The sequence below is a fragment of the Paroedura picta genome, chromosome 8, assembly GCF_049243985.1.
Source record: "Paroedura picta isolate Pp20150507F chromosome 8, Ppicta_v3.0, whole genome shotgun sequence".
In the NCBI taxonomy this organism is placed as follows: Eukaryota; Metazoa; Chordata; class Lepidosauria; order Squamata; family Gekkonidae; genus Paroedura; species Paroedura picta.
In genome coordinates this window covers 81270848-81278196 of record NC_135376.1, presented here as the reverse complement: position 1 = coordinate 81278196, position 7349 = coordinate 81270848, and positions in this window count along the sequence as shown.

The following is a 7349-nucleotide window of genomic DNA, read 5'->3' as shown; positions in this document are numbered from 1 at the left end:
GCTTCTTTATTGGCCCTGTCAGTTAATATTAACTACAGTCTTCAGAAAGTGCGCTAGAAAGAAAATGGAAATGGAATCCTATTGAGACAATGGCCGTGCCTGGTGAGAAATGCAAAAGTCCCCCTGCTGGGGAGGACTTTGCCGTTATCCTGGTTCACACCCCCCCCCCCCACACACACACACACACTTGTTGCAATCCTCAACAGAGCAGAGGTCCCCAACCTAGTGCCTGTGGGTGCCATGGTGCCCTCTGACCCCTTTCCTGGTGCCTTTAGAAAGTGGGCAGGACCAAGGAGGGCTTTTGCTTAGTAATGCTTCTGATTGGCCACTGCAGAGCTGATTGGCTTTGCAGATCTTTCAAAATGCAGCTTTGGCAGAAGCTGCCAACACTACACAAATATGTTTATTGTGCGACTGAAGGTGAGCTGCAGCAGTCAACTCATGGGTGGCTCCTCGCCTGCGGCAACCGTTTTGGGCCAGCCATTTTGCGGCTGTGCCCATAACACTGTGTCAGAATGCTAAGGGTGCCTGCAGGGACAGAAAGGTTGGAGAACCCTGCTACAAAGAGTACATTAGAGCTGTGCATACAAGAGGTGGTTTCCACAACTAGTGGGAGTCAAAAGAGCTGATGAGAGGCTAAGGAGATATAAATGTATTGTGTAAGCGTCATTCCTCCTAATAATACAAAGCCATCAGAGGGCTGGTCTGTTGAGTTTGGTTGCCTCTTCTGAGCAGAAGTGGTTCTACAAGGATTTAAGCCCAGATCTTTCCTGCCCATTCTCGTAGAGATGCTTTCATTTGAACATTCTGGGGATTTCGCCTCGCTGTTGCATGTGTGCCTTTGAAGCACATACTCTGCCTGCCACTGAGAGTGACAGGGATGAGTTCCCAGGGATGCCAGTCCTCAGGTGGGACCTGGAGATCCTGTGGAATTATGGGTCATCTCTAGAATAAAGAGATCAGTTCCCCTGGAGAAAATGGCTGCTTAGGAGGGTAGACTCTATAGAATTATACTGCATCAAGGTCCCCCCCCCAAATCCCACCCACTCCTGGCTCCACCCCCAAAGTCTCCAGGTATTTCCCCATCCAGAGCTGGCAGCTCTGGTGGCAACTTGTGAGTAAATGCACAGCAAGGCCCAGATCAGGGTGCCTGTGCAGGAGGAGGAGGAGGAGGCATTCCTGCTTTCTCCCCTGTGTTGTTTTGGGCTGCTGAAACACCCTAGGGGTTATGGAGGCATTTACTCTGTTGGTAGCCAACATGTATGATGAATGCTTCCATGTGCTAGCTCCCAACAGGACATATAATGTTCCCCCATTACCCCTTGGGGCGTTTCAGCTACCGAAAACAGCACAGGGGAGAAGGCAGGGATGGCTCCTGTTCTCATACAGTGGCCACAATTTGAATTGGGCCCTGCTGCATATTTACTCATGAGTTGTCACCAGGTACTAGTAGTTACCGTATAGCTTCAAGTCCCTGCAGTGAACTTGGGCATGTTGTAACCTTGTCTCAGAACAGTTGGTTTTTATACCCTGCTTTCCTCTACTGAAAGAAGTCTCCAAGTAGCTTACAATTGCCTTCCCTTCCTCTCCCCACAGCACGTACCCTGCGGGTAGATGAGGTGGAGAGAGCTCTGACAGAACTGCTCTGTGAGGACAATTCTAACAAGACTGTGATGAGCCCAAGGTCACCCTGCTGGCTGCATGTGGAGGAGTAGTGGGGAATCAAACCTGGCTCTCCAGATTCGAAGCCGCCACTCTTAACCACTACACCAGGGGTAGTCAAACTGCGGCCAGCGGATGCTGCCAGGGGCTTCTGAGAATTGTAGTCCATGGACATCTGGAGGGCCGCAGTTTGACTACCCCTGCACTACACCAAGCTGGCTCTCAGCTATGCCTGGACTTCTTGTGTGTGTTTACATCATCCTCATTTTATTTTTCTGATGTCACCTTGTGTTGCACTAGGTAGAAAGGAGGCTAATACATGTTTTAAATCAATAAGTAAACATGAACGGATGGCAAGCTGTTTCAAAGCTTAGTGAATTGAAGTACATTGCAGAGTTTCCCGGAAACCTAATTACAAGCAAGGCCAGGGCCTTCAGCCGTCTCCTAACCTTTCTCAGTCAGCCTTGCCGTTCAGCTAATTCAATCACAGACCCAGGAATAATCATCAGAACTCTAGAAACATAGAGCTGGAAGGGATCTTAAAGGGCATCTTGTCCAACCTCCTGCACAATACAGGAAATCCACAGCTGCCCCCCCCCACACACTTCCCCAATGATTCCTGCTCCTTTGTTTAACCAGCCCAAACTGGTATTCTGGGCAGGTAACTTAATCCCCCCCAGGCCGACTTTCCCATGACCATATTTCGAGTTCTCGGTTCCCACTCCCGCTGAGGACGCACATGCCAACTTCTCTGTGTGTCAGTCTGAACATAAGTTCATATGTTCGGGGGTGGTGGAGGTGGTAACACCTCCGTTCCATTCATGCCACCCCCCAAATCTATGTTTATCAGGAGGTTCTATGGATTCAGTGGAGCCCACCCTTCACAATCAAAAAGAGAGGGTTATGGTAACTTCGGCAGGGGCTACAGTAACCCATAGGCCATACTACCTTCCTCCATGGCCACCTCGTAGCATTTGATTGATTGATTTGATTTTTATACTGGCAGGGGATGGGGGCGGGGGCGGGAATAGGGTTCCCACACTGAAGTTGGAGAAACTCTAGGGATAAAGCCTGGGGAGAATAGGAACCTCGGCTGCAATGCCACAGGGACCACCCTCCAGGGGAACTGATCTCTGTAGTCCGGAGAGGAGCTTTAATTCTGTGGGATCCCCAGGTGCCACCTGGAGGCTGGCATCCCCACTACCCCATCAAATACAGGCTCAGGGATGGGAGTAGTAGTAGGGGAGAACCAGTATATAGACCCCAGAAAAATTATTTCCTACTGGACAGGAGCCTTCCTGGACAGGATTATAAATCATAGAATCATAGAATCATGGAGTTGGAAGGGGCTATACAGGCCATCTAGTCCAACCCCCTGCTCAACGCAGGATCAGCCCTAAGCATCCTAAAGCATCCAAGAAAAGTGTGTATCCAACCTTTGCTTGAAGACTGCCAGTGAGGGGGAGCTCACCACCTCCTTAGGCAGCCTATTCTACTGCTGAACTACTCTGACTGTGAAAATTTTTTTCCTGATATCTAGCCTATATCGTTGTAGTTTAAATCCATTACTGTGTGTCCTTTCCTCTGCAGCCAATGGAAACAGCATCCTGCCCTCCTCCAAGTGACACCCTTTCAAATAAATATATTCTAGGCAACAGCAAAAAAGAAGAAGAGTATTGTCATAGACCAGGAGTGGGCAAACTGTGGCCCTCCAGATCTCCATGGACTACAATTCCCACGATCCCCTGCCAGCAAATGCTGGCAGGGGATCATGGGAATTGTAGTCCATGGACATCTGGAGAGCCACAGTTTGCTCGCCCCTGCCATAGACAAACTACTTATCGCTTTCTTGGTTCTGCAGTTGGTGACCTGGAAAACATCCCGGTAGGCTTGACGTGATAAAAACACAACCGCTTCAAATGTCAGCTGAAATCTCATCGGTTTTAATGGAGTACCGGGGGGGGGGGGGGTTCTATTCATTGGCTCAGCCATTCCTAAGAATAATTCTTGGAATTGGCCTTGACAGTGACATGCTAGAGCATCCTGGTATGTTATTTGTGATAAATATTTGGAGGCCTGTAAACTGCTTAGTAACGCAGCATTACCTGCTCTTTCACAATGCGTCGAGAGGTATAGGCATCCATATGGAAGATCCGGACTTTGCCCGAGGCCAGGGCCCTTCTCCTCGCATAGAATTAAAATGCAGACCGCTTCTTTCCCTGTCAAATTGGCACTCCCCCGTCCGGCACATGGATAAAACAGTAGCACTGGCATAGTTCTCTAGCAATGGCAGGTTTGCTGCCCATGTAGCAGTTGGGGACTGGAGAGAGACGTTATTCCCTGCCATCCCCCCCCCCCCAACCTGGCCAAAGAGAATTAAAGTTTAGTTGCTTGTGGTGTGCCAGTGAATGTTGCTCTTGAGAGTCAGTTTGGTGTCACGGTTAAGAGCAGTGGCCTCTAATCTGGAGAGCCAAGTTTGATTCCCCACTCCTCCACATGCAGCCAGCTGGGTGACCTTGGGCTAGTCACAGTTCTCTCAGAGCCCTCTCAGCCCCACCTGCCTCACAGGGAGGAGGAAGGGAAGGCGATTGTAAGCTGCTTTGAGACACCTTTAGGTAGACAAAGCTGGGGTACAAAAAAAAAACAGCTTGTCTCAGATAACTAGCCGTCTTTTAGAAAGATGGCATACAAATGTGCTAAACATTTGTTCCGATTTCATTTACTTCATTTGGACTTTGCCTTTCTCCCCAGTGAGGCCTCACATCAGCTCGCACTCTCCTGTCCTCCATTTTAGCCTCACAAAAACCCTGCGAAGTAGGTTAGGCTGAGAGTGTGTGACTGGCCCAAGGTCACCCAGCGAGCTTCCATGGCAGAGTAAGGACTTGAACCTGGGCATTCTGATGCTCTAACCATTACACCTTCCGCTTTCAAGACACCAGATAGCAGTTTTGACTCATGACAACAAGTGAAGGCTGACGTACTTGGATTTATCATTACACCGTGGGTGACATCCTAGCAAAACTCTATGGTTTAACCACAGCATTTTGGGTGAATGCTAGAGCATCGCCTGGCAGGACGGCATCACTTCTGGGTTGCACCAAAAGCACCAAAAGCAATGTTGGAGATACTGATCATGCCTCCCTCTCCTATTTTGCTCAGCATTTCCTCCTACTTTCTGTCTGAGCAGCCAGAGTCAATGGGAGCTGGGAGTGAGAAATGTCTTGCCTGCCATGCAAAGAAGGCAAATGTATATCTGAAAGACAGATCCAGGGTAATGTATGTAACAACTTTGGTCACAGAGTTAAAAGGAAAGGCCATAATGCTTGGAAAAAGTTGAAAGCAGTGGGAAGAGAAGATGATGATGAAGAAGAAGAGTTGGTTCTTATATGCAGCTTCTCTCTACCTGAAGGAATCTCAAAGTGGCTTAAAGTCGCCTTCCCTTTCCTCTCCCCACAACAGACACCCTGTGAGGAGGGTGAGGCTGAGAGAGCCCTGATATCACTGCTCGGTCAGAACAGCTTTATCAGTGCTGTGGTGAGCCCAAGGTCACCCAACTAGTTGTACGTGGGGGAGCATGGAATCAAACCCAGCTGGCCATATTTGAAGTCTGCACTCCTAACCACTACACCGAACATAACTCACCATGAGTCTGATGAAGAGTGCTTGCACTCGAAAGCTCACGCCTTGAATAAATCTTTGTTGGTCTTAAAGGTGCTACTGGACTCTGATTTCACCATGAGGTAGGTTGACTCAGTCAAGGAAACCATGACCCTCAGTTTGCAAAACCTGCTCAAGGCTATGAATGGTGGGATGTTTTGAAGGCTGTTCATTCATAAAGTTGCCATAAGAGGAAAGTGACCTGATGGCCCTGTGTTATTAAGAAGGAGATAACGATCCGCCTCAGTGAGTCGTGTGGCTCACGGGGATGGTTGAAACCAGACTCCAGATCTGCAACAATTTTTGAAAGGGGGGAGGGAATGTGCTCCGTACTTGAGAGCCAGCATGGTATAGTGGTTAAGAGCAGCAGACTCTGATCTGGAGAACTTGGTTTGATTCTCCTTCTCCACATGAAGCCTGCTGCTGGGTGACCTTGGACCAGTCCCAGTTCTCTCAGTCCCGCCTACCTCACATGGCCACTGTTGTGGAGAGGGGAAGGGAAGGCAATTGTAAGGAGAGGGGGCTTAAGGTAGAGAAAAGCTGGGTGTAAAAACCAACTCTTGTTCTTTTAAAGCCTATTTCCAACATTTTGGGCTCAACTGAAAACTATCAGAATACAACACAAAACATAAAGCCCATGACAAAGATTGCGAAGGTAGTATTTGTTATCATATTGACATCCTGTTTTTCTTGCATTGTGGCTAACATCCTAGCAGTACACATCTAGCACGCAGCAGGGCACAAACACCAGTCCCAAGAACCGTTGTAGGATGTGTGTGTGTTTGGGTAGGCTTAATCCTCTCTCCTTGTGGTCTTGATTCGAACTGGGTCCCTGAATGCCCAGGAAATAACTCCCATCCGATTGACAGGAGACAGGCAGCCACCCTGGGGATATGGAGACTTTGTAAGGTGTGAATTGAGAAGGAACCACATAATAAACGGACATTTCAGAGCTGATCGTGAAAGTAAAATAATGAGGGAACGGCCACATGCGTTCCTGCAAAATTCATTACCTGAACCCTCTCCTCATCTCCTAATTCACGCCATGGCGCATTTGCATTGGAATCGATCGAAGGAAGAGGCATGATCCAACAGTAGGGAAATGCATTTTAATGGACCTTAAAGGGAGAAAGCTAACAAGGAAAAAGCTAGCAGGAGATAAAAAGTCGACAGAAATAGAAGTATTAATCTATTTTGTGACTCATGGGCTATCAAGCTACAACATATTAAGAAACTCCAGACCTGCCAAGTGAGTCATAATTTGATCTATGACATCATTTTAAATAACTTTCCAAGGATTTGATCTTTTTGCAAGTATGCTCAGACCCACAGTTTGCCCTGCTGCAATGTGATTTTGTGGGTCATCCTTCCCTCTCTCACAGTCTGTTCAGGATCACCTCTGTTCCTGTAGAGCAGTGGTCCCCAACCCGTGGCCCGCGGCCCGGTGGCGGGCCGCAGCTCCCTCTTCCCGCCCCCCCCAAAGCAGCCAATTAGCTCGCGGCCCGGCAAGCTTCCTGTTTCGGGAGGGAGGGGGAAGAGAAGCTTGCCGAGCTGCAAGCTAATTGGCCGCTTTTGCGGCCGATTTGCTCGCAGCCCGGAGTGGCCGGGAGAGGGAGCCGCGGCTGCCGGCATGGCAGCGGCGCAAACGTGCATGCGTGGACTGCCGCGCACCCGTGTTTGTGCCCCTGCTGGGCGCAAACGCGCATGCGCAGCAGTCCCAAATATGATGATGTCACTTTTGAGTCCCATGGTCAGCAATGCAAACACATCCCTATACGTTGGATTGGCCTCTCTGAGGCTCTCAGTAAGTCCCACACACACTGGTTCCCAAGAGAGACCTGGCTATCCCAGTAAATACAATCAACTAGATGGGAAGATCAATAAACAATGGAATAGGATTTGGACGATAGAACCAACCAGAAGCCTCAGAACTGAAGCAAAACAGAAATATAACACAAATGATGCAAAATTACATAGTAGGATTCTACTTACAGCAAACTATACTCAGTATAGACCACGGACCCTAATCA